Source organism: Hylobates moloch, unplaced genomic scaffold (assembly GCF_009828535.3).
Source record: "Hylobates moloch isolate HMO894 unplaced genomic scaffold, HMol_V3 SCAFFOLD_4, whole genome shotgun sequence".
Classification (NCBI taxonomy): domain Eukaryota; kingdom Metazoa; phylum Chordata; class Mammalia; order Primates; family Hylobatidae; genus Hylobates; species Hylobates moloch.
Window position 1 is genome coordinate 158,986,746 of NW_026652279.1, and position 16,867 is coordinate 159,003,612.

Below are 16,867 nucleotides of genomic sequence, written 5' to 3' on the forward strand. Positions count from 1 at the left end.
ACTGTAAAAACTGTTGGGAAAATTATTTCTAAGAAGCGAGATTAGGGATGCAGGAAGGGTTCCTTCTAGGTTTCACTTCATACTCTTCTATACTGCTTAATTTTATCTTGACACGTACACACGTTTTACAGTAAAACAGTTAAAATTAATAAGAGGAATTGTTAAGCACAGGGTGATTCCTTAATCCAGAAAGATTTCTAAATAACCCATGCCACAGCTTGGGATAAAAGGGGGATCTAGGGGGATTATGCATTTTTATATTCTGAAAGTTAAGCATAAATGACACACAATGACAAGGAAACACATAAGTTTTTCGGAAGTTGATTTTCCAGGTTCAGGATTTTTGAGGCCAGGTACCCCTGGCTTTTCAGGGAGAGGAATTTAAAAAGTGCTTTCTGGCCAGGCACGATGGCCTTATGCCTGTAATCCCAGAACTTTGGAAGGCCAAGGCAGGGGGATCACTTGAGCCTAGGAGTTCGAAGCTGCAGTGAGCTATGTTTGTGCCACTGCACTCCAGCCTGGGCAACAGAGCAAGACTCTTTTTTTTTTTTTCCTTTCTTGAGATGGAGTCTCGCTCTGTCGCCCAGGATGGAATGCAGTGGCATGATCTCGGCTCACTGCACGCTCCGCCTCCCGGGTTCATGCCATTCTCCTGCCTCAGCCTTCCGAGTAGATAGGACTACAGGTGCCGGCCACCACACCCGGCTAATTTTTTGTATTTTTAGTAGAGACGGGGTTTCACTGTGTTAACCAGGATGGTCTTGATATCCTGACCTCGTGATCCACCTGCCTCGGCCTCCCAAAGTGCTGGGATTACAGGCTTGAGCCACAGCGCCCGGCCAAGACTCTCTCTTAAAAGAAACAGTACTTTCTATTAGGTTAGGTACCAACTGCAGAATGTTGGTGAGAGCTGGAAGGAAACGTAGGAAGTTCTCTAGTGTGACCCCACCGCTTTATAGCCTCTCTAACTAGATTCCCAGAACTGTCCCTTCTCCCCTCTCTTTTCCCCCATTAACTCTTTCCCCATGGGCTCCTGCCCTCAGCGTGCAAACCTCAGATTAGCTCCTTTAAAAGCCACCTTCACAAATGTTGATAATGTTGAGATAAGACAGCATGGGATATTATGTATTATCATATTGATTAATATGATCAATATATTATGTGTTATGATCATAAATAGTTTTAAGATCACAACTAAATCTAATTCTAGACATACAAAGACTATGAAAGAAATGCTGTAACATGTAGAAAATGTCGGTCTTGCAAAGAGGGTGACTGGGAAAACGTCACTTTTCTAATTTTCTGTGCTATGATTTTTTGCTTTTATTATTTTTATGATTTTTTTTTGAGATGGAGTCTCACTTTGTTGCCCAGGCTGGAGTGCAATGGCATGATCTCGGCTCACTGCAACCTCTGCCTCCCAGGTTCAAGGAATTCTCATGCCTCAGCCTCCCGAGTAGCTGGAACCGCAGGCGCGCACCACCACGCCCAGCTAATTTTTGTATTTTCAGTAGAGATGAGGTTTCCCCATGTTGGCCAGGCTGGTTTACGAATTCCTGACCTCAGGAGATCCGCCTGCCTCAGCCTCCCAGAGTATTGGGATTACAGGAGTGAGCCACTGCGCCCGGCCTAATTTTTTCCTTTTAGTTGGGAGGTATGACACAGCACTTTGCTACTAAGTGTAGTCCTTGGACTAGCAAGTAACACCTGAGAGCTTGTTAGAAACAGTCTCAGACTTACTGAATCAGAATCTGCATTGCAACAAGATTCCCTGGTGATTCAGGTATACATTAGAGTTTAAAAAGCAGCCTACAGCAGCTGTTCTCAAACCTGGCTACACATTGGAATCACCTGCGGAACTTTACTGATGCTGATGCCTGGGTTAGAATCTTTATATATCTGGCTGGGGGGCAACCAGGGTGTTGTTTTTTAATTGCAGATGATTCCATGAGTTTGAGACCCACTGTCCTAACACCGTGATCCTCCAAGTGTGATCCCAGGACCACAGCAACATCACTATCTGGGAATTTGTTAGAAATGCAAACTCTCAGGCCCCACCCCAAACCTACTGAATCGGCAGCTCTGGGGATGGAGCCTGACAGTCCTTTAGCCCTGCAGGCGATTCAGATGCTTGGTAAGGTTTCATTAGGTAGGTCGGGGATGCGGCCCAAGAATGTTCATTTCTTGACGTTTCCAGGGGCTGCTGGTGGTGGTCGTGGTCTGAGAACCACACTTAGAGAATCACGAGCAGAAAAAAATCTGATCTGTGACACACAGCTGGTTGGGCTGACGGAGCAAAGCCTCAAACCCACCATTTCTTCTCTTCAACCACAGACCACCAAATCTGCAAGTATTACATCTCTGCTCCTCCCTAGGAGCTGCCCACAAGCACCCCCTACTTCCAAGACCCCTGTTCCTGTCTCAACCCCCCCTTCTATCAGGGTCCCTACACTCCACTTCTGACCAGCTCCTGTCCAGCTGTGAGTTCACTTGAGGCCTCTCCCGTGAAATTGCCCTCTCGGTCTGAGGTCAGGGAACTCCTGTAAGACGCAAAAGTCCCAGGGTTCTGAGCCAGTGGCCTCCAAAGGCCGGAATCCGCTAGCCCCGGGTCTGGCAGAGCGTCACTTGCTGCGCCCTAGGCCTCTTCCCGCCACGCTTAGAGAGAGGGACTGGAGGCTCAGAAGGGGGTAGAGAAGGTAACGCGGCAGCTGCTGGGTGGGGACGGTGACTGTGCCCCTAGATCGCTGCCTCCTGGGTCCTGAATCTTGCTCCCCGGTCCGTAGAGTTCCCGAAACCCCGAAGGCATTCAAGCATCGCAAGCCACCCCTAACCTCGCCAACGCCATTCCCCAAGGGCACTGTCCCCCGAGGCTGGGCGGGCGGGAAGTGTCATGGAATTCGCTCGGGCGGAGGGCGCTGGGCCAGGACGTGGGCCGGCGCGGGGTGGCCGCCGCTCCCCCAAGCTTAAGCCCCGCGCAGCCCGGGGTGGTGCCGGAAGCCCGTGCCTGTGGCTTCGGGGGAGGGGAGGGGAGGGCTCGGTGGGTCCCTGAAGACGGTCTTCTCCGCGCGACGTCGCAGGCGAAGCAGCCCCAGGCAGGACCTCAAAAAGCGACCTGCAGAGTCCGAGCCCCTGACCGCCCGCCTGCCGCTCCCGGCTTCGCCGTGCACACGTCTGCCGCTCTCCCCGGTTCGTTTTTCGCCACAGCGGCCGGATTCGCGTCTCGCCGGTGGCGCTCCTCGCGCTCCTCGCGCTCGGTTCGATAGCGCCGCGCGCAGCCCGGTCCTGGCCGGAAGCCCAAGAGAGGCGCAGATCCTCGGCGGCGCGCTGGGCTCGGGAGGCCCCTGGGCGCACCTGCCCGGGCGGAGCGGGGCGGGGCGGGCGCAGGGCGCGGGCCCGGACGCTGGAGGGGGCTGTGGCTCTCCCGCGTCCCCGCTGCTAGAGCTGCGCGGCGCCCGCCTCCCCCCGCCGAGGGGCCGGCCCAGACCCGGGGAGGGGCGGCGGCCACCGCACTTCCCGCTCGCCGGCCTCAGAGGCGGCGGCTCAGGCGCGGGCGCAGCGGTGCGGGCGCTCGGCTGGGGCGCGGGGCGGGGACGCGGCCGCCTCCCGCTTTGCGCCGCTCCTCCCTGCGCCAGTGGCGCTGGCCCCGGCGTCGAGGCGGCCATGGCGACCCGGAGCCCGCTCCCCACCCACCCCGCCTGCTCCGCCCTCCCCTCCGCCCCGCGCCACCTTTGATGGCTCGGACCTCAGCCGGCCACCGCCAGCCCAGCTCGCGCGCTCGGGCCCGCGCCGCCGCCGCCGCCTGCGTGTATTAATAGCCGGCGCCGCCGCGCCCTCGGCTGCCGGGGGCTTGTGAGCCGCCGATCCCGGAGCCCGAGCCGAGAGAGGGAGCCGCCGCAGCCGCCGGCGCTGTGGAGGTAGGAGGCGCGCGGTGAACAATGACCGCGGCGGGAGGGCGGGGGCCGGCGGGGTCCGGGTCGCGGGCGGCAACTTGTGCGAGTCCAGGCTGCCGCAGCGCACGGCCGGGGCTGCGGGCGAAGGTGGGCGCGTGGTCCCCGAGGTCCTGCCTCGCGCAGTCGGGCGGCGGGCCGGGCCCGGGCAGCCCCGGCCACCATCGCAGGAGCTCGGGGGCCTCGGGGCTCCGCGCTGCCCCCTGCGCCCCTCTCCCCTCACCTCCACCGACCTCGGGCTGCGGGGCTCTGCGCCGGTCCCCGCTCGCCTCCCCTGACCCCCGGCGCCCTTCCCCCGCTTCCTTCCGTCCTACCCCCCGGCTGACAGCGCCGGACTCCGCTTCCGGACCTCGGGCCGCAATCTCGGCCCCTGAGGCCGGTTGCGGGCCGGGGAGGTGGCCGCTGGCGCGGATGCCACCGCGCCGCCGGGTGCCCGCCGCTCGCCCACTCGCGGCGCGAGGTTCCCGGCGGGTGACAAAGAGGAACACACCTTCTGCCCAACTTAGATTTGTGTCTGTCTTTACTGTCTGCCTTTATGCAAGGCAAAGTTTTTTTATTTTTTATTCTTTAAAGCAAAGGACAGATTGTTTTGCGGCGAATATTTCCAAACAACTTCTGATTGTGGTTTTACGATTCAAGTTCCGGAAACTTTAGCTGTGTGATCCGGCTGGAACCCGGAGACTGTGTGTGTGTGTGTGTGTGTGTGTGTGTGTGTTTTATTTGAGGGGGGAAATATGAGTTCCCTGTAATGAGTCTGGATCGCGTTTGTGGCAGCTGGAGACCAGCGGCTGTTGGGGATCGAGTAGGGTTCCCCAGAAAGGAGGGAACTGAGGCTCACAAAGAAGCGAGGCCCTGGTATCTGATCAGCTCGTGGAGACGTGGGAGAGCCTGCTTCTCATCTGGAACAGTTTAGCAGCCTCGGTCTCCCTGTCTCTCCCAGCCCTGGGGAGTACCGGTGGCCTCTGGCCGTTTCATTTTATTGTTGTTAAGGCCGTTCTCCTTGTCAGTTTACCAGGTTTGACCGCCCAGCCCTGGTCTCTGCGTGGAAACCCCCGGTGGCCCCTCTCCTTCCAGTAGGCAGCATTTTCTGAGCCAAACCCTGGCCTAGCACTGGATTCTATTTAATGTGCTTTGCACGTGGTGACTTGCGGAGCCCATTTCAGAACATCCTCCAGCATTGTCTTGCTTTTCTTATTCAGTCTGAACAAGGGGAGAATAAAGAAATACCTTTCTGGTCCTGAAAGCTTTAGGGAGAGTTGCCTTAAAAATTGGCTTCGTTGTTCCGGAGACTTTAGTAGGGCCCTGATTCATCCTATCTTTGGCTTTCTCCTTCCAGTGTTCTTGTAGGGAGTTTATTCTCAGTCTTTCGGATGGGTTGGTCTCCAGGATGTGACAGTTTCTGACAGTGGGTACAGCTAGCACATGGCTCACTTTATATTCCTGCAGCATCGTTCTGCAGCAAGGCATCAATATTGGAGTTACTCCAAGCACAACGAAGCGTTTGTGTTTTTAGAATGTCTGGCTAATAGATCTGCTTCTGGGTAAAATAAATAGAAGCATTATTGGGCAATGACTGCTTTACTGAGGGAATTGTTGGTGGAGACAGTGAGTAGATGCCTTCCCAGCCCAGCGCCTCCCAGAATCTCTTGTTTCTTTTATGTGAATGGGAAACTAGAAATACTTGGTGTGGAGGTAGCTGTGCCTCCTAGGGGCAGGGATTCTGTGGTGCACCTACCCCGCCCCCCGTTATTTGGGGTGTGGTGTTTCATTGAGAAGTTCTGTCGCTGTGGGAATCCTTTTGAAGTTTGGTTTGTAATGCCCCCTTTTACATTGATATTCTCTTCCTTTAATTGATACAGGGATGGATTTATTCCTTGGTTCATAATAGAATGCTAACTTTACTCTGTAGCCAGACTTATCAAATAAGTTTTTAAAATAATTATCCCGGACAAGTTTCTTACTGGGTTATTGCATTCACCTCAGAATTATCCAGAGTTTGCAGGGAACCTGGAGGAACGTTTTTGTTTCACTTTTCATTAAAGAAACTGTCCAAGGGGGCTGGGCATGGTGGCTCACACCTGTAATCCCAGCACTTTGGAACACCGAGGCGAATCACTTGAGATCAGGAGTTCCCAGCCTGGCTAATATGGTGAAACCCTGTCTCTACTAAAAATACAAAAATTAGCCAGGTGTGGTAGCAGGTGCCTGTAATCCCAGCTGCTCAGGAGGCTGAGGCAGGAGAATCGCCTGCACCCAGGAGGCGGAGGGTGTAGTGAGTTGAGATCCGGCCACTGCACTCCAGCCTGGGCAACAGAGTGAGACTTTGTCTCAAAAAAGAAAAAAAAAAGAAAAAGAGAAAAAAGGAACTGCCCAAGGAAATTGTTTCGTTTTGTTTTGTTTGGTTAAGGATACAAATGAAAGATAGCATTGAAAGGGTTAGTTTTTTTAAACAGTGAAGCTTATGCTCATTTAATTTATTGAACACCTAAGAGCTTAATTCATTTGGAAAATTGGATATATTTATGAGGAGGATGTCACAACTCTTTTCATCCTGGAGGGGATTAGAGAATACTAGAGAAAGGATAAAAGGTTGGCTTCTGCAGGCAGAATATGCTTAGGAAAAATGGCATTGTGATTTTCCCAGAGGATAAGAGAAACTCTATGGATCTGTAAGTACTGTACTTGCGTGATTTTTTTTTTTTTTTTGAGATGGAGTTTTGCTCTTGTTTCCCAGGCTGGAGTGCACTGGCGCAATCTCGGCTCACTGCAACCTCTGCCTCCCAGGTTCAAGCGATTCTCCTGCCTCAGCCTCCCCAGTAGCTGGGATTACAGGCATTTGCCGCCATGCCCAACTAATTTTCTATTTTTAGTAGAGACGGGGTTTCTCCATGTTGGTCAGGCTGGTCTTGAACTCCTGACCTCAGGTGATTTGCCCGCCTCGGCCTCTCAAAGTGCTGGGATACAGGCGTGAGTCACGGAGCCTGGCCTTGCCTGATGTTTTGATAGCATGGTGGACTGGACGTTTTAAAGAAGCCCTTTGTAACTGGCCTTGCTTATTGCAGATAACTGCTTATTGTTTTTGAGAAATGCACTTCCCTCACCAGCTGAAGGTGCTACAGATAAGAGGGGCAGGTATAATCCTGTAATGCAGGTGCTAGAGTCTTTCTACCTTGGAAGGACAGGCATTCCCTGTATTGGTTACCATTTGCCTGGGAAGGGAGGGTGTGGGGTTTTAGGCTCTTGTGGCAGTCTCTCTCCTATTGTTTGGTGCTTTTGATTGAAAGGAGCCTCCCCAAGCTGGCTATTGAATGGGAAGCAGCGGATCAACTTCTTTTCTTGCCTTTTAGTGTCACGGTTTATTCTGTGGTGGTACTGGGTCGCAGTCCTTTCTCTCCGTTTCACCCATGGCGACTTAGGTAGGCTGTTACCTCCTTAACCATTTCCACATGTCCAGGAAGATCAGAGCCAAACGGTTTTCATTCAAATTACTTGAAATGCTGATTTCTCCAGTCTGTTCTGCCAAATGCAGCCTTTGTTTTTAATCAAGAAGCCCCCAGAAAACGTATATTTAAAACTGGCAAAACTTTTTATAGGATGCCCTTGCCCTGGTTTGAATTAGTTAAAAATGTTTGGCCAAGTGGATACTTTGAGCAAAAGTGGATAATTGATACATTACTAAAATATGCTCGAAGATTTTGATACTAATCCAGCGAGACTGAAACTGAGGCATGCTCAGTGCTGCCTGCAAACTATTAACTCAGATTGTAAGTTTTCTTAGTTTAATGTGGGATGGAAATTATGGGCGAACTTCAAGACTTGCAATTAATATGGGAATTCATCATTTACACTGAATGAATTTCATATGTAAAACTGTCATACTTGTTCATACATTTTAAAAAAAGAGCCTCAGGCCACACTGGACTGCCTTTAACTGTCAATTACGATAATAACCTCTGACCACAAGAGTAACTTCACTTTATGTGCAGACTTTTGATGAAATGCTTTGCATAAATTTATTATCAATTAGAAGACTTAAAAATCCAGTATTATGATGACTTTCAGTTTTTGTTCTTGTTCATTCAGGATCTAGTATAGTATCTGAATATAGCAAAGCCTTGGTAAATCCTTGTGTTCTGTTTTCTTTTTTAAAAAGGGTCTCTGTCACCCAGGCTGGAGTGCAATGGGGATCATGGCTCACTGCCGCCTTTACCTCTTCGGCTCAAGGAATCCTTCCATCTCGGTCTCCCGAGTAGCTGTGACTACGGACGCATGCCATCACACCCAGCTAATTTTTTCTTTAAAAAATTTTTCTTAGAGAGTCTCATCACTATATTGCCCAGTCTAGTAAATCCTTGTTGAATGAATAATAAATCCAGTTTTTACCATCCCTTCAAATTAGTCTTTAGGGTTTTTAAAGGAAACTTGTTATTAGAATTGATAGATTGTAGTTCTGGCAGTTTGATATTTGATTTTGTTTTCATTTCATTCTAATTTAGCAATTTAATCCTTAAAGCTGAGTCAGATTTTAAAAAGACAGAGGTTCCTTTTAAAAAAAAGACAGTGAGGTGCGGTGGCTCACGCCTGTAACCCCAGCACTTTGGGAGGCCAAGGCGGGCGGATCATCTGAGGTCGGGAGTTCAAGACCAGCCTGACCAACATGGAGAAACCCCGTCTCTCCTAAAAATACAAAATTAGCCAGGCGTGGTGGTGCATGACTGTAATCCCAGCTACTCGGGAGGCTGAGGCAGGCGGAGGTTATGGTGAGCTGAGATTAGGCCATTGTACTCCAGCCTGGGCAACAAAAGTGAAACTGTTTGAAGAAAACACAAGACAATAAAAGCATGAAGAAAGTAAAACAAACTTGAAATCCTACCACCTGTTACTGACTCCTGCCTTAGCATTTTGGCATCTGTTCTTTTATATAGCCTTCTCATTTCTTAACCTGCCCGAAATTTGACATAATTGTTTTATATGGTACTTGTCTGTAAATTTAATATGCTCACCATTCCTTTTTGTACTTTGAAGCTTCTGGGATACATTTTCCTTCTTCCTGAGATACATCTTTTAGAAATTCTGTTAGCATCTGTTGGTGGTAACTTCAGTTTTTGCATGTCTTAGATACCTTTGTTCTTGAATGGTAAATTTATCTGGGTGTGCAATTCTGTATTGTTCCTGTATTAATCAGCTGTGTTCTGGTCCCGTTGCTGTTGCTGTCTAATTATTTGTAAGTAGTCTGTCTTTTCTCTCTGGCTACTTTTAAGATGCTTTGTTGTTCTGCAGTCTGGCTATGACATGTCTAGGTATTTCTTCTCTCTTGTACTTTTTTTTTTGAGTCAGGTTCTCACTCCCATTGCCCAGGCTGGAGTGCAGTGGCATGATCTCAGCTCACTGCAGCCTCAACTTCCTGGGCTCAAGTTATCCCTCACGTCAGCCTCCCAAGTAGCTGGGACTACAGGCAAGCACCACAACACCTGGCTAATTTTTTGTGTTTTTACTAGAGATGGGGTTTTGCCATGTTGCCCAGGCTAGTCTTGAACTGCTGGGCTCAAGTTAACCTCCTGCCTCGGCCTCCCAAAGTGCTGGGATTACAGGCGTGAACCGCCATGCCTGTCTCTACTTTTATTCCTCTCTCTCTTCTTCCCTCTTCTCTTCCCCCTCTCTTCTGCTCCTCTTCCCTGCTCCCTTGCTACTGTCTTTCCCATCCTCTTTATTAGTTTATTTTCTGTTGCTCAGCAGTATTTCAGTGGCTGGATATGCTATGACTTGCATATCCCCTCCCCTTTGGCCATTCAAGTTGTTTTCAGTGTTGGCTATCATGAATACAGCTGCTGTGAACATTTGTGAACAAATCTTTGTGTAGAGATATGTCTTTATTTTTCCTGCCAGGTCTTTCTTAAGTGTGTACATAACTTTATAATAAGCTATTTGTAAGAAAGCGTTGGCACCATTTTATATTCCCACCAGTGATGTATGAGACTTCTAGTTACTTCAGTCTTGATCAACACTTGAAATAGTCTTTCCTTTTAGCCATTCCAGTGGCTATGTAGTGATATCTCACTGTGGTTTTGTTTTATATTTTCCTGATAACTAATGAAACGTTTTCATGTACTTATTGACCATTTGTATATCTCCTTTTGTGAGTGTCTGTTAGATATTTACTTTTTTTTTTTTTTGAGATGGAGTCTTGCTCTGTTGCCCAGGCTGGAGTGCAGTGGCGTGATCTTGGCTCACTGCAAGCTCAGCGTCCCGGGTTTACGCCATTCTTCTGCCTCAGCCTCCCAAGTAGCTGGGACTACAGGTGCCCACCACCACGCCCGGCTAATTTTTTGTTTTTAGTAGAGACGGGGTTTCACCATGTTAGCCAGGATGGTCTCGATCTCCTGACTTTGTGATCCGCTCGCCTCGGCCTCTCAAAGTGCTGGGGTTACAGGCTTGAGCCACCGCGCCCGGCCAAATATTTACTTTTTTGAGACGGAGTCTCACTTTGTCACCCAGACTGGAGTTGCAGTGACACAATCTTGGCGCACTGCAACCTCCGCCTCCCAGGTTCGAGTGATTCTTCTGCCTCAGCCTCCCGAGTAGCTGAGATTATAGGCATGCGCCATGCTATTTTTTGTATTTTCGGTAGAGAATACAAATCACCATGTTGGCCAAGCTGGTCTCAAGCTCCTGACCTCAACTGAAGCCTGTCTCGGCTTCCCAAAGTGCTGGGATTACAGGTGTGAGTCACTGTGCCTGGCAGATCTTTACTGTTTTTAATTGTTTTGTTTAGATTGTTTTATATAGCTTATATTTAGTATTCTTGATATACAGTAAACTGCACATTCTTAATGTCTTCTTATAGTTCTAGGAGTTCTTCATATATTTTGTGTATAAATCCTTTGTAAAGATCTATATAGTATGAATATTTTCACCCAACCTATTTTTGCCTTTTCATTTTTTAAATCTCTTTTGAAAGGCAAAAGTTATTAGGAAAACATTTTACATGTTCTAGTTATTGAACTTATTTAACGTCAGGAAATATATTCAGTGTTGGAAAAATAGCACATTTCTTGTCTGTAAGACGAGAAAAAGCATATTGCTCCTTTCAAGAGGTCAGGCTCTATTTACTGGATGGCGACGGAACAGTTTTGTTCTTATCTAACTAAAACTGAGTTGGAAAAAACCTAAAGATGAAGAAAAAAATTGCCTGCTTAATTTGAAAATATAAGCAAATAAGTGTTTAAGATTATGATCAAATAAATAGATTTTTAAAGTCCCAAATTGAGTTGTGTTTGTTCTTTGGCACACAGAAGGATTATGGGAAAAAATGTTTTTGAAATGAGTGAAAAATGGGTGCCTTGGGCAACAGCAAGTTGTAGCATTCTAAAAAGAGGTTTGTGTGGCAGATACACAGCTCTGCAGTCTTGCTTTCTGCAGTTTCAGTTACCCACGGTCAACCACAGTCTGAGTAAACAATTCACAGGTGTTAAACGGTGTGCTGTTATGAGTAGCTCGATGAAATCTCGTAGCGTCCCACTCTGTCCCTTCTTCATTATGAGAAGGTGAGTACAGTGCATTAAGGTATTTTGAGAGATCACATTCACGTAACTTTTATTACAGTGTATTGTCACTCTGTTTTATTACTAGTTATTGTTAATCTTACTGTGCCTAATGCATATGTTCAAGTTTACCACAGGTATGTAAGTACAGGGGAACACAGAGTGTATGTAGGGTTCAGCGCCATCTGCGGTTTTTAGGCATCCATAGGGGTCTTGGAATGTAAACCATCTGGAGAGGGGGACATTAGTTTCTCTGTTTTGGTAGTAATTGTATCTTTTCATCAGTGTATTCTCCTTAGTTTCTGGGTCAAAGAACAAGTATTGTAAGGTCAGGAAGTATGTTTCCCTAATTTTTGGTTTTCTTGCCCATAGAAGCTCAATGATAAACACTGGTTGATTTGAACTAAAATTTGTGAAATGTACACTCTCTATGACATTTTAGAATAAGGAAGGCACAGGATGATATCAAAGGTGACAAGAATTTGGAGTATAGGTGTTGAAGCCAGACAAACCTGCCCTTATATATCTTCCATCTTTTTTTTTTTTTTTTTTTTTTTCCCCGAGATGGAGTCTCGCTCTGTCACCCAGGCTGGAGTGCAGTGGCGGGATCTTGGTTCACTGCAACCTCCGCCTCCCAGGTTCAAGCAATTCTCCTGCCTCAGCATCCCACATAGCTGGGATTACAGGTGCACGCCACCACGCCCGGCTAATTTTTGTCTTTTTAGTAGAGACCATGTTGGCCAGGTTGGTCTGAAGCTCCTGACTTAAGGTGATCTGCCTGCCTTGGCTTCCCAAAGTGCTGGGATTGCAGGTGTGAGCCACCGTGCCTGGCCATATCTTCCATCTTTGATGTTGGACAAATTATCAATGCTCTTTCCCTAAAACCTCAAGGGGACATTTAAGAGTACATTTATCTGCAAGTGGCAGAATGTCTGACTAATAGCAGCTTCAGCCATCAAATACTGAGTTGCTTCAAGTAGTAAAAGGGCTCCCAGTTCATGTCTCAGCCCCAAATATCACCAAGGACCCAGACGCATTCTGTCCTTCTCTGCTGCCCCTTGGCATGTTGATTTGTGCACTTGGGCTTGTTGGCCATGGTTAATTAGACTGCTGCAGCCTAATTAGTCATTATGCCTAATGGCAGTTGCAGCTCCAAGCTTCATACTGTCACACATATGTTGTTACCAGATCCGTAGCAGCACAGGCTTCTCATTCAGCAAAATTTTTCCCAGAAGGCTCCAGCATCTGGGAGGTCTTTGAAGAGGATTCTGGGGAATGTTTGTGTGCTCTTAAAAGGAGACCCAAAGACTAGATGTGATGCCTGTAATCACAGCAGCCATGTTGTTACTAGACCTGAAGCAGGCAAGAGGGTGACAGAGCTGAAAGGTGGAACCAGAGTCCATAAATGCATCATTGAGTCATTTAGATCTTCTGCACCTGGAGTTTAGCAGGCCAAATACTAATCTGTTTTAGGATACCAGATAATAAGTGAATTTACTTTCTCGTCCTACTTGAGTTGGGGTTTTCGGTTATTGCCATCTAAAGCATCATGACTGATATATTAATTGGGAGATTTTATCTTTCATCTGTTATTTAATATTATCTATGAGAAAACTGATTTCTACCTGTTAATTATGTGGAAAGTGACTTAAAGTCATATCAAATCACTGTTAGAAATGATCTCTTTATAAGGACTTTAGATGTTTGATAATGTGTGCAAGTCATGCAACTGAGTCTACGTGAATTTCACCTCCTTTTAAGCTGGCCGTGCAGGGCATCTGCTTGGAATCTACCATTTGGCAGTTTGGGTCACAGAACATACTTGAGAATATTGCTTCATTTCTTCAGAAAAAAATGATGGAAATGCCAGCCATTTCTGTCAATCTAGAATAGCATCTATCTGCACATTTAATATTGTTAGGAACTTTGTGAGGAACTTACTAATCAGGGGTTTGTGATCTTCCTTTGTAATCTTACTGGAGTTTTTGGTTCTCTAACATCAGGTGCTAGCGGGGGCCAAGATAGATCTAAGTGGAGTGAGCTGTTTGGAAATATCAGGATATGGGGAAACCAGAGATTTTCTAAATGAGACAAACATGTTAGTGAATCTGTGAAGAAAAGTGATGTAATAATAACCTTAAAAAATATATATATATTTATTTTGAGACAGACTCTCGCTTTGTTGCTCAGGCTGGAGTGCAGTGGCGCAATCTTGGCTCACTGCAACCTCCGACTCCTGGGTTCAAGTGATTCTCCTGCCTCAGCGTCTCGAATAGCTGGAATTACAGGTGCCCGTCACCACGCCTGGTGAATTTTTGTATTTTTAGTAGAGATGGGCTTTCATCATTTTGGCCAGGCTGGTTTCAACTCCTGACCTTAGGTGATCCACCTGCCTCAGCCTCTCAAAGTGCTGGGATTACAGGTGCGAGCCACCATGCCTGTCCTTCGAGTTTTAATGCGTAGATTTGTGCAACCAACTCCACAGTCAGGATATGGGACATTTCTGTCAATTTAGAACATTCCCTTGTGCTGCACCCCCAGTCCCTGCTAACCACCCGTCTTTGCTCTGTCACTAACTATAGTCTGGTCTTTTCCAGTATGTCATATAAATGGAATCTTAGCGTTTGTAATCTTTTGAGACTGGCCTCTTTCATTCAGCCTAATGTCTTTGATTCCAATAGCTCACTCACTTTTGCTGTCTGGTTAGTATTCCATCATATGGATGTACCACAGTGTGTTTATCCATTCACTTACTGAAGAACAGTTGACTTGTGTCCAGTTTGGAGCAATTATGAATAGAGTTGCTATAAACTCTCACATACAGGTTTTGATATGGATGAAGTTTGATTTCTCATGGAAAAATAGCTAGAAGTGAAATCCTTACCAGCACTTGGTATGGTCAGTATTTTTTATTTTAGCCATTTTAATAGGTGTGTAGTGGTATCTTATCATGGTTATATATTTTTTTAACCAAAAAAATACAGAGAAAAACATCTTTAAGAAGGGCTTACCTGAAGATGTGACTAAATTTCCTGGACTCTCTGGCAGAGAAAGACTGGAGGAGGTTTGTTGGCTGCCTGCGTTTTGAAGGAGTGGATTGGAAAGAGCAATTTGTGTCTAAAATCTCGAGGCCCAGAATGGAACAGTGCCAGCGGGAATAAATAAGATGTCAGTCCTGTAGGTGCTTATCTCAAAGACCTGATGGGGCATGTAGGTTTAATTCCAGTAACTATTTTGTTAATTCTCTATGTGAATATACAGGGATAATCATTCAAAAATAAAATTACCGAAGCAACCACAAGGCCCCGTGGAGGTGGAGAAAAGAATGCAGGCATTAGGGCATGCCTTTGTTATCTATCGCTGCATGACACATTACCCCCAAAGTTGAGTGGCTTGAAACAACGGTAGAGATTGATTATCTTTTGCAGTTTCTGTGGGTTAGGACTTTGGAAATGGCTTCAGTGAACAGTTCTGGCATGGAGGTTTGCGATAAAGATGTCAGCTAGGAGCTGGGTATGGTGGCACATACCTGTAGTCTCAGCTACTCAGGAGACTGAGGGGAGAGGATCGCTTGAGCCCAGGAGTTCCCAGCCTCAGCAGCATAGCAAGACCCCATCTCTATTTTTTGAAAAAGTCAACTGGGGCCGGGCGTGGTGGCTCACGCCTGTAATCCCAGCACTTTGGGAGGCCAAGGTGGGCAGATCACCTGAGGTTGGGAGTTCGAGACCAGCCTGACCAACATGGAGAAACCCCATCTCTACTAAAAATACAAAATTAGCTGGGAGTAGTGGTGCATGCCTGTAATCCCAGCTACTTGGGAGGCTGAGGCAGGAGAATGGCTTGAACCGGGAGGCAGAGGTTGTGGTGAGCTGAGATCATGCCATTGTACTCCAGCCTGGGCAACAAGAGCGAAACTCTGTCTCAAAAAAAAAAAAAAAGTCAACTGGGACTGTGGGGTCTGCTACCAAGGAGCCCGATGAGCTCCTTAGGCAGGGTGCTTGAATACCTTACAACGTGGTGGCTAGCTTCTCCCAGAGTGAGTGAACCATGAGGAAACCAAGGCGAAACTGCTGTGGTTTTTTTAAATTTTAATTTTACTTATTTATTTTTGAGATAGGGTCTCACTCTGTCACCGAGGCTTGAGTACAGTGGTGTGAGCTCAGCTCATTGCAATCTCTGCTTCCCAGGCTTAAGTGAGCCTCCCACTTCAGCCTCCCAAGTAGCTGAGACTACAGGTGTGCACCACCTGGCTAATTTTTGTATTTTTTGTAGAGACGGGAGTCTCACAGTGTTGCCCAGGCTGGTGTTGAACTCCTAAGCTCAAGTTGTCATGCGCTTCGGCCTCCCAAAGTGCTGGGATTATGGGGGTGAGCCACTGTGCCTGGCCCCGCTGTGGCTGATACGCCAGACATGGAAGTTATACACTGTCACTTCCACAGTATTCTTGGGCCTACTGCCAGCCATGACTTAAGGGGAGATAGTTACACAAACGTGTAGATGCCAGGAGGCAAGAATCATTGAGTGCTGTCTTGGAAGCTGGCTGCCACAGGACCCTGAGGTAGCTGTGTTCAGATCCCTGCTCTACTACTCAAAAGTTGGGTCATCTGGAGCAAGTCATTTCATTTGAATCCCCATTTCCTCCCGTATTTTAAAAATAAAAATAATACCTTTTGAATAATGCCCATTATGATAGAAATCATGGATTCTAAATAACTAATTATAAAAGTCCTTGTGATCAGTGTTTTTTAATATTTGGAATTTTGGCCATTTGCAGTTTGTTTTGAGAATGAAAGATAACGTATAAAAACATACTCTCAGCTGGGCGCGGTGGCTCACGCTTGTAATCCCAGCACTTTGGGAGGCTGAGGCGGGCGGATCACGAGGTCAGGAGATCGAGACTACGGTGAAACCCCGTCTCTACTAAAAATACAAAAAAATTAGCCGGGCGTTGTGGCGGGCGCCTGTAGTCCCAGCTACTCGGAGAGGCTGAGGCAGGAGAATGGCGTGAACCCGGGAGGCGGAGCTTGCAGTGAGCCGAGATTGCGCCACTGCACTCCAGCCTGGGCGACAGAGCGAGACTGTCTCAAAAACAAAAAAAAAAAAACAAAAAAAAACCATACTCTCTGGCAATTTATAAAAGACTTAAGACATGGTAGCTGTTATTTGTATTATTAAACTATGAAGCTTTGAATCTGAACTGTGTGTAAGCATAAAAACAAAGATAAACAAGTTATAATAACATTCTTTTTAGCAAAAGTCTTAGTCACACAGCTTCTTTCACTTTATTGATTTTTATAGATAAGATCTTGTACTGTCACCCAGGCTGGAGTGCAGTGGCACAATCGTAGCTCATTGCAGCCTTGAACTCCTGGCTCAAAT

At 47.2% G+C, this 16,867-nt stretch overlaps 1 protein-coding gene across 2 annotated transcripts in view; it reads left to right on the forward strand.

Annotated features, from left to right (window-relative positions):
• The first annotated feature begins 3,540 nt into the window (after positions 1-3,540).
• The window catches only part of FARP1 (FERM, ARH/RhoGEF and pleckstrin domain protein 1), a 314,829-nt gene continuing 301,502 nt past the window's right edge, over positions 3,541-16,867 (forward strand). For both annotated transcript variants that reach the window (XM_032151148.2, XM_032151146.2), the window contains exon 1: positions 3,541-3,914. The gene's annotated coding sequence lies outside the window, so the exon portion shown is untranslated. The remainder of the gene's footprint in view (positions 3,915-16,867) is intronic.